This window comes from Pan troglodytes, chromosome 11 (genome assembly GCF_028858775.2).
Source record: "Pan troglodytes isolate AG18354 chromosome 11, NHGRI_mPanTro3-v2.0_pri, whole genome shotgun sequence".
In the NCBI taxonomy this organism is placed as follows: domain Eukaryota; kingdom Metazoa; phylum Chordata; class Mammalia; order Primates; family Hominidae; genus Pan; species Pan troglodytes.
In genome coordinates, this window is record NC_072409.2 from 64,054,193 (window position 1) to 64,075,175 (window position 20,983).

The window sequence follows — 20,983 nt, forward strand, 5'->3', positions numbered from 1 at the left end:
TATAAGGGATTTTGATGCCCTTCCGTAATAATTTTCTTATTAGAATTGTTTTAGTTATTAGAACTATCCAGGATTTGTCCTCAGGGCCAACAGGAGCCTGTTATGCAGCTGCAGTAACCTGGGGTGTGTGTGTGTGTGTGTATGTGTGTGTGTGTGTATGTGTTTGTATGTGTGTGTGTGTGTATGTGTGTCTTTCATTAAAAAAAGGTAGAGGCAAAAGGGATATTAATGTTTCTGATCATCTGAGGGAAATTTCTTACCTCCAGACCTAAGCACTGAAATTTCTTCTGCATCAGCAAAGGTGTATGATTCAGGTAGTTTATATTCATCCACACAGAAACTTTTTTTTATTCAATTCTCTTTTAAACCTGTAAAATCCCATAAATCATGAAAAAAATCCTTAAAGTAGAAGATGATCAGTTGTATAGCAAATGTAGTATTTTAAATTATTCTATCTCATAATCCCCCAGCCAGATTAATTAACAGTAAGATACTTATCTTGGGGGGAAAAAAGACCCACCTACCCTTTCAAAACTCTTTTGTTATAACTCAATTATTGAGGGAGTTTACTCTTTGAATTTCATCAGCAGTTTTTGCTCTATGCTGCACTACAGAATGAAATGCCGGAGTTTCTCATTATGAATGAAGATGACTTTTTGTCAAATAAGACATAAAATGGTCACTTTTCTTATTTATTTATTTTTGCTTTCTCCCTGAAGAAAAAATTTTGTAAAGAACAGAGAAAAAAGTAAGAATGCAATAACATTGGGAATTATATGAAGCTTGATTCATCTTACATTCAAAATGCTAGAATTAAATTTTTAATTAAATTATTTTTTCTTGAGAAACCACACAAGAAAGAAAACATTTGTATGTTATCTGGAAAAATTTAGACATAGTAATATTAGTTCCAAAAAAATATTGTTTTGCAAACTTAAAAATAAATTTTATCTTCACAATATATGGTGAATTCTACTCCCTATTTTTAACATTTGGTTTCAAATCATCAAGTTTTATATCAGGAGTCAAACTGTTTAATTGGCATAAAAGCTCAAATTGTTCAATTTGGCATAGCTACTATTTCATTTTAGAAACTGCCACGTAAATAGCCTTTCCTTCTCCAAGATTACCAATATTTGATCTATATTTACACAAGTAAACTAAAGAAAGAGATCATTCACAAAATTATACACTTGCATTCTGTTCCAAAGTAATAAAATATTCCAAAGCAAACAGGCAACAGCCTCCATACTCACAAATGGAAAATAAACCCTCCGTCCATACAAATCAAAGGTCTACATTAATGAGGGTCATTGGATAAAAATGTATTGCCCTACATGACTGCAAGGGAAAACATTAAAATTTGTGGAAGAGGTCAGGATTTAGCTTTGGAAAAACATAAGTGAAAACTTTTAAAATAAAATTATGTTGTTGTCATTTGTGAGGTATTTGTTTCTATTTTATATATACCTAAATCAGCTGGATGTGATAATGTCTCAGGAAAACAAAAATGTAAAGTATAAAAAATTTAGACAGTCTAGCATTATCATACGAACTGTTTTCTGATAATATCCAAATTAGTGAATTGGCTACCTTTAAAAGAAAGCCACAGGTTTCAAAGTTTTATCAGCCTACATGTGGATATAGCAAAATAAGGGTACTTTAAAAATGATATAAGCTAAAAATGATTAAACTACATATACGGACTATATAATACAGAGTGTTTTCTTCTCTATGTCAGATTTTGGCACAAATATAACGTGTTTTCTAAAGGATGATATGTGTTTATTTGTGATATGTTTGTTGAAAAATTTGCATGAATGATATAAACTACTATATGTTATAGATACTATATGTTAAGAATAATCCTTCAGCAAAGTTGGGTAAGGAAAATATAAGCTGTAGCCAAAAAAAAGAAAATACAAGAAACATTACCAATATAATTGTTACACATTATATATTGAAGGGAATAAAAAATTAAATAATCTTATTGCTATATATTTAATATGTGGACAGAACCCTTCTACTTAAATATTTTCAGTGAGCATGCAACTTTAATATACTATGTGAGTAGAATTAAACCCAAACCCAACACCCAATCACTTTTTTGCCTTGACTTTTTCCCAATAAAAGAAAGGAATGAAAACAATACTTTAGAAATGATTCTAAAAAGTATTATAATTTGGAAACAAATAATAGACTTGCATTTCAGATTTTAAAGTTGCATTTCCCCAGTAGGACAACAAATTCTGTGTAGAAGGTGGATTGCTGACAAAAATCAGCGTCAGCACATCCAGAAATTGCATCTGATCAAAAAACAAAACGAAACTATGTCTATTTAACTCAGCATCCTATTGGTGTGAAAACTGAAGTGGGAAGGAGAGAGTGGAGGGTTCTAATTGATTTTTAGAATCCAGAGAGTTAAAAAGGTTGGTGTCCAGAGTATTCAGAAATATGCACACCATATCCTAAACCAGTGAAAGAAATAAGTCTGGGCAATACTAGCTCAAGGTTTTCTTTTGTTGCTGTTGTTGTTGTTGTTTGTTTGTTTGTTTGTTTGTTTTTGTGGGATGAAAAGAGTAACTTCTATATTTGAAAAAATTAAGCATTTCAGAATCATACATGCTTGGGTATTAAAATGGATTATTTGCCTTGTTCATTTGGGAAAGTCCCTATCAATAACAGGTGTGGCTCAATCACATCGCATTAAAAGACTAGATTGTTCCATTAATAAAGAAAAGAAGAAGCTAGAACTGTAAATCAACAGGGACTCCTAGTGAGTTATATATTAAGCAGTAATTAAATAATAGTTCATGTTGCTTTCTTTCACTGGGAATTACATCCTTTTCACCTCCTCTCTGCTAAAGTAGAGACATCCATTACGATGAGTAGCTTCAACACTTGTCAGATCGAATCAGCTCCAAACAGCTGAAGGCCAACTGACGTGTACTCTCTTAAAGCAGGGTTTCTTCTCCCCCCAAAGCCCACTGTCCTTTCACGTGCATGCAACAGTCAAAAGGGATCACATCACCTAATGAAGAAAAACAGAAGCATATGGTTGGAAGGGGCCTCAGCAGGAGATGGCTGAAATGCCAAGGCTTGCACATAAACAAAATATATGCAAAAATGTGTGCTCATAGAACCTGTCAGCCACAGCTTCAGGAAATAATAAGCCTGCAAAGGAAGATAGAGTTGTACTGTGACCACAGTTACCTAGGAGTCTGTATTTTTAGTTTAATTTTTTATTGATCTATAAAGTGGTGCACCAGAGCAGGCTAGTCCCAGGTAGTTAATTATGCATAAGCAGTTGCAAAGTTCGATTTTGCCGTATAATATTGAGCCACATATTCTTCACAGTATATTTTGCTCATACCTACTGCAGACTTCCACATGACAGCTGAATTGCAAACTGTAAGTGACTTCATCGCTGCCTTCCTTTTCGCACCCCATCGCTATGCAGGGTGAATGTTGAACTAAGTTCATGAATGCACCCTGTCTTTGTAACTGGAACATAAGGGCTCATCTTTCCAGAGGTGTATTAATTAATATTTTAGAGGTGCATTGGGCACATTCCCTCTTACTGTTTCTTTCAAATTTGCCTCTGTGCAAAATTAGCAGTCTTTATCAAAGCTCTTTCTTCCAGTAATGGCTCTGATCATGAGAATATGGCTGTCCTGATGCACAGAACCTTTATTATTTGTTAGTGAAAATGCACATTATCCCTGCTTTTGACTTGTCAGCTTTTATGTTGGGACAACCTTAGTGTTATCATTTTGTATAATCAGTTTGACTGGAACTTTCAAACTTGTGTGTCCCTTTGCTGTGAACATTTTAATATTTTGTAATGATATTGTTAGAATTGGGAGATTTGTAATGACAGAACTTGAAGATGAACCCTGTGTGATTTGTAAAATATGACTACAAGCATTTTACATACCAATGTTGACAACAGACAAAACAAGCTATTGTTCTAAAAATCAAAAAGTGACATGGGCTCTCCTGTGGATGACTGCAGTCATAAAAAAAATACTATCTTCAAGTTGAATAAAAATGCTTTCATTTGAGTTTTAAGCTTCAGTTGCATAAATAAGATCTTTGTTCCATTTAAATATTTTGCATTTTATATGAGGAATAATCATATTTCTAACATTATATTAAAAATGCTTTTTTTAACCTCTAACCATCTGTTCTCAATGGCACCATTTTAACCTAAGAAAGTAAACATATTTATATATTCATTTATTTTATTTAGGGGATAATATGAAAATGAGTTATCTACTTTTAATTCTTAAAAATAATTCTGTGTTGAAAAGTGCCTGAAATTATGGGACTGTCTTTGAAATTTAGCACCTGTTTGAAATTAGGAATGCAGTTAGTTATATAACAAAAAATTGGTGCAATGAAGTTTGGTTTCTCAATGCTTCAACTGCTTCATATACATTTATTGATTTGTTTGCTTCATTGTACAAGTATAAATGAATAAATGGCATTTGTGAGCAATTTTCTTTTCTTTGGAAGTGATATGAAGACACTTCGCTAGGCATTAACAAAATCAGAATAGCAGGGCTTCTGTATTAATCTTTACCTTGAGCTAGCCTTTCCCGATGGATATTCTTACTGTTGACAACAACATGGGGTAAAAAACACATTCATGGATCATTTTTAAAAGGCTTATTTTGTTCTTTCTCTCTTGCCATTTCATCCCAAAATTTCCACTTTGAGTAACTAAAGAAATCAGAAACTACAACTCAGGAATTTGCATCCTAATGAAACAGAGACTCCAAAACTAACACTGACTGAATCAAAAGGATGGCAGAGCTCCAACAGGTAGCTAGTTATTGGAGTCTATTCAGGAACAACTAATTGAGCCTCAATGCCAGTAAGTGAGGCCATGCCTTACCATGCATTTTCTTCTCTATGGACAGGTATAAAGAATTGGATTGAGATATTTCTCAGAATCACTTTTTCTTTTGGCTATGATTTTTTAGGTGGATCTAAAACAGCTCTGCTTGGCCCAGGATTGTCCCAAATGTCCTTTTAGCTACTTTATTACAGGCAATGGGAGAGTCAGAGCGAGCAACTTCAGGCAAAATGTTGACTCCTCGTGATGTGCCTTTGATTCCAGTGCAAAGGTGCTCTCAGCATTCTGTTACGCCCTTGATTCATCTCTTAATGCTCAGTGTGTTAGCAAAAGCTTGGCCCTGAAGTGCTTTTTTTTTTTCTTTTTTTTTTTTTCCTGAAGTACAGCCTTTCAGACACTTCTGGCAATTTGGTTTTAAAATGTGAAATAAAGAGACTAGGTCCTTAGTGCCAGGGGGAAAAGCTGTGCTACACAATTACTAGAATAATTCAGAAAAGAAGAAAAAAAAGAAAAAAATTTGCCTGAATACTGTGGTCATTACGTATTCTGGTTGGAAAAGACCTTACTTGGCAAATATTTTGCAAGAGAATATAAATATTTCTGCACAGTCTCTAAGATAGTTTTGAGTGGTTGCTTATTTTCTTCTCTAATCCTTTGAAAAAGTCTCCAAGAATAAAGTAAAGCAGATATCTAATATCTTAACACAATAAAAAGCAAGCAAGACTATTGCACATGTTGACAAATATAATCAATTTCTTAAAGCTTTTATTATTAGCCTCTTAGAGCATTTAAAAATTATTCCCAGTTATCATGATCATGTGCAATTTGTAACAAATAATTTAATTCATAGTTTACTAGACAAAATATTTGAAAGAACTGACAAAATTTTATACAGAAAAATATTTATGGCCCTGAGAATTTTGAATTAAAGTGGAATAATTGCTACTTCATAAACATGCAGTTCTTCCTTTTTAGTTATAAGTATTTACATTTAAAGAAGTATGGTTGGTGTTATAAAATATTTTACATGTTAAATGTATATTGAGAACAAAGATAGCATGATTTTAAGGAGTACATTATTTAAATATAAACTTACATTTTCAACCTCATCAAAGGTAATGTGAGTGCAAATTAAACCCATCTTTTTTCTTATATTACTAGGATTGTACTATATCCTATGGAATTTGCAAACACTGAATATTTTCATATCTTATTTGATCTCGTGAAAATGAAAAGACTACTAATATCTAACTAGAGGCAAGTGGCAGAATCCAGCTGAACATATTTCATCGATTCCACAAAATTAAGGACTTTCCTATTGGCCAAGAAATGATGTCTCATATTTAGCTGTCGGCAGAAATCATTTCTCTTCTCAAAATTATATTCTACCGAAGGCAACTCTTACCATGGTGTTCCAGTGCAGACACTTATCTTAGAACGTAGAAAGACACATTGGATCTGTGAATGGAATCTTTTTCACCTGGTAAAACTGCAACCCTTAGAGGGTTTTTACTTTGTTTGTTTGTTTTACTTTTATTTTAAGTTATAAATGAAATAATGGGGGAAAAAAGCAAAGCATGTAGAAGAGATGGAAAATATAAAACAGTATGCCTGTAGGAGAATAGCAGAACTGGGTAAATTAGAAATTGAACAAGCACATTGATGATGTTTGGTATGACTGGATTGTTGAAGCACCTCCGATAATATCCATTTGACTTTTGGAACATTTAGACCTTTCTTTGAATTATTTTTAAACAGGACAAAGAAAAAATAGCTACTGAAAGCATTCTCTTGCCTTCCCTAGTCCCTTTGATATTCCTAGATGCTAACCAAGCTTGCTTTTAAATATCGTTATTTTACTAACATCAGTGCACCCTGCTGCTCCCTAATGAGTTATTTATTTTAGTGTTGAAAGTTTGTGTAAAGGCTTTAATGTCCAAAGTATGAAAATACAAAATGCAACTGAACTGTGGATCAGATCCCAATAAGCAAAAAGAGGAAACCAAATAGTACATATCCTTTAAGAACATGTTGTTTGAATACAAAATCAGAATAAACATCATTATTTGATTCATGGAGTCATTCAATATATTTTTATATGAAAGTGCCAAAGCTGGATGTATAAATGTGTTCAAGTACAAAGACGCAAAGACCACGTGGTATCAGAAACAATACGAGACATGGAATTTTACTTTGCATTTTAGCAGCAGTGTCAAAACATTTAGGGCTTCATGTATTTTTAAACATAGGTGTTTAACAGTGACGAATTTGCAAAGCTCTAAATACTAGCTCCTGGAGGTTATGCTTTTTATATTCGCTAATAGCATATATTATTTGACTAATTGACAGATATTTCAGCTAAGAGAGCCAAAGTTAAATATTGTTTTGATGGAGTAGCTCCAAGGATTGACAGTTTGGCACTGCCTTTCAAAGGCTTGGCATGTAGCTTTCAAAACATACTAAATCACCCACATAATCAATAATGCTGTAATAATAATAATAATAAATGGCCCTCGTACAATTAATTTTCTGTATGAATTGTGATTTCACACCCCCTACTCATTGTCTTTGACAGGTAAATGGTTGAAGACAGAAGACTTATTATAGATTTTATATCCAGCCCATGAGGATTTTGACTGATTCCATTGAGCAGGCTCAGGTCAGCTAAGTCCTTTCCTTCAAAGCATCATGGGTGTCTCCGAGCATCATTGCAAGCTTGTCCTGGCAGTAAGCCAGGCTTCAAAAGCCTTTCACTGCAGTCACTGACTCACTAATGGGCAACTGCAGGCTTTCCGATTTTCCTTTCGTTTCATGTGTTCATTTGACATAAATTTAATTAAACCAAATCTGGTGTTAAAGCAAGACGAGATAAAAGTGATATGTTTCAAATTAAAGAACTGTGAAAGATACAGGAAATAGAATTATGCTTTTTTAAAAAAAATCTGTTTCTGTAAAATATTGTCAGTTTTTGTAAGCTCATGACTTAAAGTTGGCCAAAAAAAAAAAAAAAAGATACCGGTATGCATTATTAAGAATAATGTGTACCCAGGGTTAGATGAAGGTCTTGGCCCTATATTCTCTGTAGTAAAACCTTTCATAGAATTCTTATTTTTTCTTTCATTCTCACACTTCAGGTAGTCACCTCTTCACAGGATATAAGACAAGTCTGCCCTTCTGCTGGCTACATAGCTATAGTTGTTAGACAGCTCAAAAGCACACAACAGCAGAAACATGAAAAGATCATATATTAAATATAAAAAAATCATCATTTTTCAAAGATCTCTTTTGGTTTTTACTTAAGGCTAAAGAGGAGATTGTGAGAGTGAAAAAGATCACATTGCTTAAAAAGCTCCATTTAATTGCTTTGAATGTTGCTTTAGGAAACATCCAAGTTTCTCCTTTTTTAAAAAATCTCTTTTTGCCCATTAAAAGAAGTCTTGGACTAGAAATACACTACATGAACTAAAAGCAGTTTTGCAATCTTCTTCAAGAATGCTCAGACTGATCCTCTTCCTTTCTGCAGCTGAAATGCTGCCACTTCCTAGGACCACACTCTAAGTCGCTGGATGTAAAATGATTACTCTGAGCACATACACACCAACCAGCAAGTGATTGCAGTGTCCTGTGGATGAGAATCAGAAAAACCAAAAGAACTGAGCTGGCGAGTTATGCAGTAGAAGGGAGATTCCTCGAAGCATGAAACAATGTGTGTCATATTGACCCTCCACCTTTGTTGCACCCCAACTTTTGATGGCCAACTTCTTCTCTTGCAAACAGAACTCAGGTGCCTTCTTCATACTCCCCTGACTTGATTCTACTTTCTGTAGAATCCATTAGGGCTAAAACTCTCAGGGTTTACAATAATCAAATGCATCTGTGACTTCTTTCATTTAACAGGTGAAAAACGGAAGGGCCAAGACAAATTAAGTGACTTGTCCAGGATCACACAACCAGTTATTAGCTCTACTGAGAAAAAAATACACATCTCTTGACGCCCAGATGGGTGTTTTGTTTTCGTTATTTAGCATTTCGAGTGCTTCTGTACAACATACCATTTGTATTCTTTGAAACAAACTCTTCGGATATTTCCAGGTGTTTTTCACATTTCTGACCTGAGAGAAAGTATACCTAATGGTATAAGTAGACTTAAAATCTATTTAAAATTCTCAAAAGTTTCGAATGCTGTTCTTTTAGTAACTACTTAAAAATGTTAATTGTCTATCAGTACTTTGGTTTGGAGAACTGCTTATGGGACCACTTTTAGGTTATGATAGGGAGAAGACATTACACACGAAAGCCATCTGACTGTCTAATATTACAGCATAAGCCTACATTTCACCAGCATCCGCTCAGAGTGATAGCCCTGAATACAATGGGTATTTAATGTTCCTTAAGAAATTTCACTTGAAATGTTACTCTGAATCCAAATTATCATCAAAATGGAAAAGATAGAGATTGTTATATTTCCTGTTAGACATAGAGCCTTAAATAAACCTTCTGATTCTTTTATGCATGAACCTAAATTTACTTAGAGTTACTACTTACTTTTTATACCTAATTATCTGTCTATCTGTATACACATTTCTAATATAGACTCAGGTTTTAATGAAGACTGTTTAAAAATGCTTAATGAGACTGTCAAGGTTCACATTGATAGCCTGTGTTAACATGGCTTTATCAGTGTTTGTTCAATCTACCGAGTTTATTTATTCAGCAAATATTTATCAAAAAAGAACTCTGTGCAATTCACTGCATACACACAGAAAAATGCTGAGCCAACCACTGAGCACTTAATAATCACTCTACATAGCAAAGATGCCATGCATTTCTTAAGGTACATATTATGCCTTTGAGTAATTTTACAATGTTAAACTTGATATATTATCAAATTTTTATAATATTGAAATTCTAGAATTCCTTAAGTATTTTATTTTAGTAAAGGTGAAATTGCTGGCCACACACCTCAAAGGTAAAAGTTTTATAAGGTACTAGATGATCTAACCATACTACGTAATTGAATTGATTGATCGGTATGTAATTTAGAATGTTTACAAAGCTTGCCACTCTGAACAGCTGATAGGTAAATAAACAATTTAAAATCACAAATATATGTAAAGTCCTTCAGTGTTTACCATAGTTGCAAAAATAAAACGTCATTTTTTTTTGAGACAGGGTCTCACTACGTTGCCCAGGATGGAGCGCAGTGGCTAGTTAAAGGCATGATCGTAGTGTGATACAGTCTTGAATTTGTGGGTTCAAGTGATCCTCCTGCCTCAGCCTCCCAAGTAGCTGGAACTACAGGTGCATGCCACTGCGTCCAGCTAAACGTCAGTTATATATAGTAATACGATGACAATACAAAAATTTTCATTCCTTAATTTGTTGCAAATCTGTAGAATTAGACATTTTTGTTAACAAAACTAGAATACGATTTTAAAATAGCATGCTTAATTACCACTTCCATTTCAGGAAAAAAAATATTGTGCAGTCTTCCTGTTTTTAGAAAAGCAGGTAAAACATAACTTTGTATTGGTAACAAGCACATGAATCCTTGTTACAGAACAGAATCTTCCTAAAGCAGAATGACTCCCAAGGTACAGGGAATCCTGAGTGTGTTTTCCAGGAAATTTTTTTTTTCAAGTTTCTGAACAGTAATAAAAGACTTCTGACAAACTGGTATCAAAGATTTCTTTGAGCAAATTTGAGAAACTGTCAGCTTGCCACTTCTTAATAGCAGTAAGAAGCAAATTATTTATGAAAACTGATGTGTGAAAAAATTAGAGTTCAGAGAAACAAGAAAGAATTTCCAAAGTAATCTTTAGAAATCAGATTTTTAGAAAGTTCCCTCTGATATTTAAGCATATTACAGGGTATGAAGTATCTCCAATAGTCAGCATTAGGTTTAATGTCCAAACAACTGTCACCAGGTAACTAGTTCTTGAAAATAAATGAGAAGTGTAGCCTGAGGCTTGGCAGAGTCTATTCCTCTGTTAAGAATTTAGATAATATCTAAGTCTTGGTGCCTCACATCTTTAACTTCCTCAGAGTGAGATTATGGTGGAGAATACTCAATACAGAACATTAAAGGAAAAGTAATTTTTTTTAGAACAACCATTGGTAAATATGGGTGAGTGATGGTCTTTATAAGCCTCTATGGCCTCCCACGCTTGTATCTTATTTGGTATCATATTAGATAAAATCAGTCCTTCCCACAGAATGTCTTCTGGGTCATGCAGCCTAAGACTTCCTTCTTCTCCCCTCCTGCTCCTCCTTTTTCTCCTCCTTCTTATAAGAAAACCACAGTAAGAATAAAAAGAGTTCTGCCGGGTGCGGTGGCTCACGCCTGTAATCCCAGCACTTTGGAAGGCCGAGGCGGGCGGATCACGAGGTCAGGAAATCGAGACCACCCTGGCTAACACGGTGAAACCCCGTCTCTACTAAAAATATAAAAAATTAGCCGAGCGTGATGGCGGGCGCCTGTAGTCCCAGCTACTCGGGAGGCTGAGGCAGGAGAATGACGTGAACCCGGAAGTCGGAGGTTGCAGTGAGCCGAGATGGCGCCACTGTACTCCAGCCTGGGCGACAGAGCGAGACTGCATCTCAAAAAAAAAATAAATAAATAAATAATAAATAAAGAGTTCATGCTTGCCATATTATTGTCCACATACATTTTATTTTGTTTATTTTCTGATTGACAGAGTCTTTGGCAAGGAATATTTTGTCAAACAAAACTTTACTAATCTACATTATATGCTAAAGTAGAAACTGTTAAGAGGAAATATGAAAATAACTCTAAGGCCTAAATGCTGTAGAGTAAGAGTTAGCAAGTAAACTAAATGTAGTTAATATTTTAGGTTTTGCCGGTGATACAGTCTTGGCCACAACTGCTCAGTTCTGCTGTTGCAGAACTTATGCTGTCTTTAATAACATTTAGATATTTTGCTTAAAACTTGTTGTGGATTAATTTTGATTTTTAACATATTGCATTAAATATGGCTTATCTTCATGACTGAACTTTTTGCACCCCTCCCCACCCTTAGGTTCTGTGCCTGAGGTGAGTACCTAAATTGCCTTAGCCTAGTTTCAGCCCTATGTAGCACAAAAGCAGCCACAGACAATACATGTATAGATCAGCATGCCTGTATTTCAAAAAGTTATATTTATAACACACTGAAACTTAAATTTCATATTATTTTCACATGACATGAAATATTATTGTTTTCAATTTTCAGTATTTAACATCATAAAAATCATTCTTAGCTCACTGGTCAAAAGTTAGAGGCCATTAGGTCATAGTAGGTGGAGCTTCATAGAAATTCAGGTCTGTTTTACTTTGTACGAGACTACTCTGCAAAAGTTGCATTCACATTTAAAAGGCTGTAAAACGATAATAGTTGTCTTAGGGGAATGAAATTATGGGTAACTATTTCCTCTGTACTGTGGTTGTGCTGCTTTCATAATTACAACTACTCAAAATATTAATTGATAGCTTATTTTATAATAAATTGAATAACTTCTGTTAGATTGCCTCAGAATCTCAAAACTATGTGAGTTCATTTTTTTATTGATTTTCAGTGAGCAGTTATTCTTAACAGAAGATTTCAAACTAACCATTACTTATCCCTTAAGTTGTTTATGATCTGTGGACAAAAGCAGACATTTCACAGGCACTTGAGCTCATAATTCATTGTCATTAAATGTTAAATGGTAAATAAAAATACCACTTATAAATCTACCATTTGAACATTCAAATCCTTGAGTATTTTAAAAATGATTATAACCACCCTTTAAACATAGACTATCCATCTCCTTCATAGGATAAGTATTCTAAAGAAAGGTGGTAAGGTGCAATGGAAAAACAAACAAAAAATCCCTATAGATTTGGGGGTCATAAATAATCTGGGTCTTTACCACAAATTTGTTTCTCGAATGGGTAATAGATAACTAGCACTTCTTTTCTGTTATTAGATTCTAGGAAAAGAAGAGGATTTTCTCATCATTACTTGGGTGCAGTGAGGAGCTAAATTTGTGGAATCAGAGTCAAATTTGAAACAAATTTGTCCATGAAAAAGTCATAAAAATTGGTTAAGACCTCTAGCATTAGTAGTTCCATGTGGCAATCAAATAGCTTGTGTGGGGCTGACTGTTTAATTTACTACACTATCTCTAATAACTTTTCTTATCCAATAATGTGTTTCATATTGTAAACTGCTTACATCCCATCATAAGTTTGCTTCACAAATTGTGAGTTTAGCTTTATAAGTGCACATGAAGTTATGCATGGCTTAAGTGATACTATAAATAAATAAAACATAAAAGATACTGCCTATCTGGCTGCAGAAGTAAACTACCACCAGATTTCAGCCCAGTTGGCACAAGAATAATGCTTTGGAGCAATTCAAGTCTGAAACAGCTTCAGTGATACCATTTAAGCTTGAGGTATATTGGCAGAGCAAGGATATGACTAAACTAAATTTGGCTTAAGCCACCTATTACTCATACCCTCTTTCTACTGCATTCACACTTCAATTAACAAACTGTATATGATACACACACATATATTTATAGTTTATATTTTTCCTGTGTTGGCAATGAAACTTTTTAAATTACCTTCTGTAAGCTGTGAGAATCTTCTATTTGAATCTATTTGACAAGATAAGACTTAGCTTCAAAAGTGGTGGGGTACATGGGTTTTTCCTGTTCATCTTTAAAAAGGAGTTAACATTTGTGCACTTTAACTTACCTCATTACCACTCCTTACTCCTCTTGCTAAGTGGGATATGATCATCACATCCTTTTTATAATAACTAACACTTACTCAGAAGGAGGCTGTATGTCAAGCATTTTGTATGCGCTACTATTATTTTCAATAGTGTGATAGATACACCGAGATTTCAAAGTTAGAAAAATCCACCCAAGTTACAAGGTCAGCATCTTCTTTAGTCAAGGCATCATTCTCTACTCTTTTAAAGGTAAAGTTTATTGAGGTACAATTTACATACATGAGGAGGCACCATTTTCTATGAGTTTTGACAAATATTCTAAGTGTGTAACCACCACCACAGTCAACAGAAAAATATTTTCATGACTCTTGATGGTCAATCCACTTTCCCTACCTGGCTGGCTGCTACTGACATTACTGTCATTATATGTTTGTCTTTACTAGAATGTCATAAAATTGTAATCACACAGTATGTGGCCTTTCGTGTGAACTTCTTTTCTTGGCATGCTACTTTAAGATGTATCTTCATTTTTGCATGTAAATTCCTCTTTAGTGATAAGTTGTATTACATTGAATGGAAGTACTTTGTTTATTCATTCACTAGTTAACGGACATTTGTGTTGTGTCCAGTTTTTAACAGTTAACGAATAAAGTCACTATAACCATTCATGTACATATATTTGTATGGGCATGTATTTTCATTTATCTGGGTAAATACGTAGTGGGTCATAAATATGTTTGTTGTTTGTATGTTTCACTTAAGCAGAAACTACCAGACTGTTTTCCAAAGGGACTACTTTTTTTTGCATTCCTATAAGCAATGTCTGAGATTTCCAGTTGCTCTACATCCTCATGAGCTATTTTAAGCTCTGTGTAGTGAAATTTTATTGTAATTTCTATTTCCCCAGTCAATAATGATGTTGAGCATCTTTTTGTGTTGCCTGTTTGTCACTTGTCTTTTTTCTTTGGTAAAGTGTCTTTTCGAATCTTTTGCTCTTTTTGAAAATTTGATTGTTTTCTTACTACTGAGTTCTAAGATTATTAAAATATATTGGAAGAACAAATACTGTGCCAACTCTGTTATGCAAATATTCTCTCCCTGTCTGTGACTTGTTTAAACCTTTAAAAACAGTTACTTTAAGAAGAGTAAATGCTTTTAATTCTAATGAAGTCCAATTTATCATTTCTTCTTTTATAATTTGTGCATTTTTTCCTAAGAATTTTTTCTGAGCCCAAGATCACAAAGAATTTCTTCTATGTTATATTCTAGAAATTTATAGGTTTAGCTTAATTTGTATCTACGATTCATTTTAAGTTAATTTTTGTGTATGGTTCAAGGTATAGATAGAGGTTCAATTATTTGCAATTGTTGAAAAGACTATCTTTCCCCCACTGAAGTATATTTACACCTTTTCCAAAAACAATTGCCCAGATATTGATAGGTATAACCTGGTTTCCTATCATGATGCATTTATCTCTATGTCTATAATTATGCCAGTATATACTGTCTTGATATTGGAGCCATATTGCAAGTCTTAGTCATATAATGTAATTAGTCAACTTTGTTCTTCTTTTTCATTGTTTTCTTTTAAGCAGTGCTTTGTAACAGAGCTTTATACTAATATTCTAAAGACACTAGTTAATAACCTCTAAAATCCTGCTATGGTGTATGTTTTAATGTGTTTACTACTTAGAGATGTATTACTCTCTCTTACACCTCTAAGGAGAAAGTTTAAGTTCTTCAAAAAATGGGACTCTTTATTCAGTAGGTGACATCATTAATCAATTTAATATTTATAACAGTCCCACACCCTGCAGTTGAAAATTTTAAGACTGTGGCAGACGAATCACATTTTTAATAGATCATCAAAATGTATTATTAAAATATCTATCTTATATTAAAAATTTGTTTAGGGTAACAAGAATCTGAAGAAAATCTTAAATCTGAAATAAAAATTATACTAGTTTATTTTTAAAGAATTATCATAAAAATATTCAGGTGCTGTTATATTTATTCTGATCCTTAGTGAAATAATTCCAAAATACGTTTTGAAGAATAAACTTGTCTAAAAGGCAAAGAATTTCTTGGAAATAAATTACAGTGTTAAAGATGTTGCACCAAGATCAAATCATTAAAGTGTCAAGTATCATACTAAAACCAGAATGGACACGTTCCTATTACAGGACAAAAAATACAAAGCAGATCAAAGTGTGTTGTGTTCGTGCATGTGTCTATGCATGCATGTAAGTGCATGTGTGGGGAAGGAGAAATGTATGTAGTCTATCATGAAGTTACATTTTAAATAATTGGAAAAATATAATTTACTTAAGAATGATTCTAGAGTACTGTGCATTATGAATAAAATAAGTTTACATAAATAATGTTTTACCATATAAAAAAGGCAAATTCTATTCTAATTAAGACTTAAAATATAAACAAGAACCACTAAAGCATTGAAATATAAGTTTAAATAAATACATAACTTTGATGAAGAAGCATTATTAAAAAGTAGCTCAGTAATTATTGACTGAGACTTTACAAATTTCTAAGCACTGAAATTCAAACCCTTTGCAGGCATTATCTAATTTAACCTTAATCGATTGACCATGAACGTGGAAGCTGAGAGGTGATAATATGAAGATCTAATAAATTCACACCTGGAGCTCCCTGAATCTGTGCTAAAAATGATAAATGTATTTGATTTTACAAAATTGTAAAAATGTATACTTACATTATTTAATTATAATAATGATATAAATTTGTGAAATGTTTGCTCTCTCTATAAAACAAAGTATTAATATTCTTACATATAAAGAGTAATTATCAAAACAATCACAGAAATAAAAGGGTGCAAATAATAAGATTTGGCAAATCACCAAAGAAGAAATACATAATAAATGAACATGTCAAACAATGTTCACATTTCTAACAATCAGAAATGCAAATAACTAAATTTTTCTATTATTGGAAAACATTAAAAAAATTATTATAATTAATATCACTAATGATTTGTCACAATTAAATCTAAGCAAGATAGGAAGTCACATTTACTGCTGGAGGGCCTATAATTTGTATGAGCTCTTTGGAGGACAGTTTGGCAATATGTATCAGGAGCCTTAAATGTGCATTTACTTTGATCCCCAAATTTCACTTCTAGGAGATTTTCCTTAAGTAGTAACAATAAAATAATGTAAAACCCAAAACTATAAATACCCTAGAAGACAACCATTCAGGACATAGGCATGGGCAAAGACTTCATGACTAAAAAACCAAAAACAGTTGCAACAAAAGCCAAAATTGACAAATGGGAGCTAATTAAACCAAAGAGCTTCCGCACAGCAAAAGAAACTATTATCAGAGTGAACAGGCAACCTACAGAATGAGAGAAAATTTTTGCAATCTACCCTTCTGACAAAAGTCTAATATCCAGAATGTACAAGGAACTTAAACGTATTTACAAGAAAAAAACAAACAACCCCATCAAAAAGTGGGCAAAGGATATGAACAGACACTTCTCAAAAGAAGACATTTACGTGGCTAACAAATATATGAAAAAAAGCTCAACATCACTGTTCATCAGAGAAATGCAAATCAAAACCACGATGAGATACCATCTCACACCAGTCAAAATGACAATTATTAAAAAGTCAGGAAACAAGATACTGACACAGCTGTGGAGAAATAGGAACACTTTTACACTATTGGTCAGAATATAAATTAGTTCAACCATTGTGGAAGATAGTGTGGCAATTCCTCAAGGATCTAGAACCAGAAATACCATTTGGCCCAGGCGTTTTACTACTGGGTGTATACCCAAAGGAATATAAATTATTGTACTATAAAGACACGTTCACACATATGTTTATTACAGCACTTTTTACAATAGCAAAGAAATGGAACCAACCCAAATACTCATCAATGATAGACTGGATAAAGAAAATGTGGTACATACACATCATGGAATACTATGCCGCCATAAAAAGGAATGAGATCATGTCCTTTGCAGGGACATGGATGAAGCTGGAAGCCATCATCCTCAGCAAACTAACACAGGAACAGAAAACCAAACACCGCATATTCTCACCCATAAATGGGAGCTGAACATTGAGAACACATGGACACAGAGAGGGAAACATCACACACCAGGGCCTGTTGCAGGAGTGGGGAGTGATGGGAGGGAACTTAGAGGATGGATCGATAGGTGCAGTAAACCACCATGGAACATGTATATCTATGTAACAAACCTGCACGTTCTGCAGCACAGGTATCTCGTTTTTTGTTTTTTTTTTTTTTTTGGAGCAATAATGACAAAAAAAAGAAAATAATATTAAGAAATTTGTAGAAATGCCATCATTAAAATATTTTTGGAACAGTAAAAATTAATGTACTAATAAATTATGTTATAGTAATATAGTGGACTATATTATTATCAAGAAAGTAATGCTATACATATTCTTACTATATCACTGATGAAAATTCACCAATATATTATTGAATAAAACTTATAAAACATTGTTGTGGTATTAGAATCCAGCTGCCATTTATTCCAGCTATTCCAGGAAGCACTGAAACATATTTGTTCTAGGAGGACAACCATCCCATCTTTTGGATAAGTCAGTTAAGATGAGTATGAAATAAAATGGTTCTAAATAATAAAGAGTAAGAGTGATTGCTTGCTTGGTCTTAATGTCATTTATGGTGCCTGTAATGGAAAACAGAGAGCAGAGATGGAAGAGTGGACCCCAACTTTAAGATGAGATATCAAAAATAGTGATGGCCACTAAACAGGGGAACTACAAAATTTACCAACCAAACCAAGATATGCTTGACAGTGAAGAGTCTCTGTTTATAATTATACCCAGTGAGCAGGAATATACTCAATTGGCTATATAAACTAGAAAATTGCTCTTATCTGTTAGTAGTCTCTCTGATGATGGTCATTTTTTGTTATAAGGACCCCTCATATCTAGTTTTAGGTCACATTATATTTGCAATGAAATTCTCTCCTATTATCTCCAAACTATCCATGATGATTACCATGTAACAGAGCTCTGTGCTTGTGAAACTATAGAGGTCTGAAGGTAAGGGAGGCTGAGTAATTATCTGTGTGCAATAGTACAGAGAACAGTGTGTAAGAAGGAGTTATGTGGAAAGTTTAAATAGTCTTGGAAATCCACAGGTGTCTACTGTTTAACTTAAAGATAGGAAAACTATCATTTCTTTATATCCATGTACATAGCAATGGGTTTAAAATGTAGAAGATGCTGAATAAAAATAGATTTGTTAAATAAATAAAATAAAAATACCTAAATATGAATACTGACATTCCATGAGGCATTTTGACTGTGTTTGAAAGTAATGATGGCTTCAATTTTCTATAAGCCAGATGCTGTTTTAAATGCAAACTATGCATTAATCAATTTAATATTTATAACGGTCCCACACCCTGCAGCCAAAGATTAAGAGAAATACACCCCAAATCATGAAAAATTGGGCTCATTGACTCATTACAATGAAGAAAACTAAAAACCTAAAAAAAGTCAACAAGTTAAAAAAAAATCCTGTGGAGTAAGAAGGTGTTGAAAGGGACTTAGGGAATTTAGTCTTGGGTGATTTCAGTGAGAACTCAAGGAAGCAAGCTTTTCCTCTGGATGGGACACTGCCAGGAAGCCTGGGGAATTCTCCAATTTGACATATTAATTTTTATGTACAACGTGGTAGGAATGAAGAGGGGCTAAGATGTAATTGATGAAGAAGCGGATGTTTTTCATGTTAGCTGGGAGAGGGTTGTAGTTTGTGCAATCACAATATTTTTGTCTCTGCTCAGATTTGATCATGAAGTAATGTTGATGTTGTTTCACTTTATCTCAGTCACAGACCGACTGTCTGATGGTGGCGATGTCTGACATTATGTGTTCAATGGGAGAACACCACAGCCTAACTGTGAGGCAGGTTTAACAACAAGGCCTAGCTCTGTGCCAGGCTAGCTACTAACTGTCTGATGCCACTTCTCTGTTTCTCAGTACCATTTTGTCCCCATTTTGTAGGTAGAAAAACAAAGAAGCTGAATAATTTAAACACAGTCATAGTAACTGGTGGAGGTAAGATTCTGGGATTTTTGGTTCTAGAGTTCATATGAATTACTATGCTGGAAATAGTTTTCTATAACATTCAGAATTTCTTTTGCAATTGTTATGGAGGAAAGATGCATTTCTTCTTGTTGAACATGAAGCTGTTTGTCTCCTGAAAATAAAAAATATTGCTGTTCTTTAATATATGTGATTCAATGTAGAGGCATAAGTGAATTCCTTTTGCTCTTACATATTTTCTGACTAATATATTTAATACATACACATTATTTTTTTATCTCAGTGAATTTGGCTCTGTATTTCTCAAGAACAAGAAGTCTCTCATTTAATAACTTCTGACTTTAGACTTATATACATTAAGAGATATAAGAGTTGGCTGTGCAGATGTTAAGCCTATTGAGACTATTTTTCTCAATCCAACATCTCAATAGAGGACATCCAGTCAAAATGAGAGTATGACTGTGGGAACATTCAAGTCTCATAATTCTCATTATATGCTGGTTATTGTCCTAGAAGATGACTTGATTTTAAATCCTACTGAAAGGCAAGAAAAGGGTGAGCATAAGAAAAAAATGTTTGCAATGTACCCTGCCTCTCTGGGAGTTTACTGAGGAATAAAATAAAGCCTGATAAGTACTGACAATGGGAGTAGAAGCTCAGGAAGAAGGCGGTAGAGAGAATCCGCCTGTGCTTGATGCTCACGTCTCAATAACAGCATCTATATTTTACCACTTCTCTTCACTAGGGAGGAGCCTAATATCCTCTCCTTTGACCCAGCAATAGTCATAATTACATTTATTGAGTGCTTACTCTACATGAAGCATAGTACTACTTGCCTCATAATACACAGTATTTCTAATTTGTGATGGTTAATATTATGAGTCAACTTAGGGAGGTAGAAATGATACCCAAGAGTTTGGTCAAATGCTAAACACAGTGGCTGATGCCATTGTGATGTATTTATTAGATGAGATTAACATTTAAATCAGTAGGCTTTGAGTAAAGCAGAATCCACTCATAATACGGGCAGGCCTCATCCAGTCAGTGGAAGAAGACAGAATTCTGCTCCCAGATTGTTTTCAGGTTTGAGCTGTAACATTAAGTTTTCTGTGGATCTCCAGTCTGACAGCCTACCCTAAAGATTTTGAACTTCCCAGCCTCCACAATCATAGGAACCAATTTCTTAAAATAAGTTGATCTTTGTATGTATCATCTTTCTGTGTCTGTCTATCTATCTACCTATCAATCTATCTATCCATCTATCATCTATCTATCTGTCTATCTATCTATATCTATCTATTCATTCATCC

General features: G+C 33.8%; 1 long non-coding RNA gene across 1 annotated transcript; it reads left to right on the plus strand.

The window, feature by feature from the left end:
* Positions 1-3,111: 3,111 nt before the first annotated feature.
* LOC134807602 (uncharacterized) lies at positions 3,112-11,463 on the plus strand. Its single transcript, XR_010148492.1, has 3 exons — positions 3,112-3,411; positions 7,437-7,520; positions 8,759-11,463. It is a non-coding gene; the product is annotated as an uncharacterized LOC134807602 (long non-coding RNA).
* Positions 11,464-20,983: the final 9,520 nt, after the last annotated feature.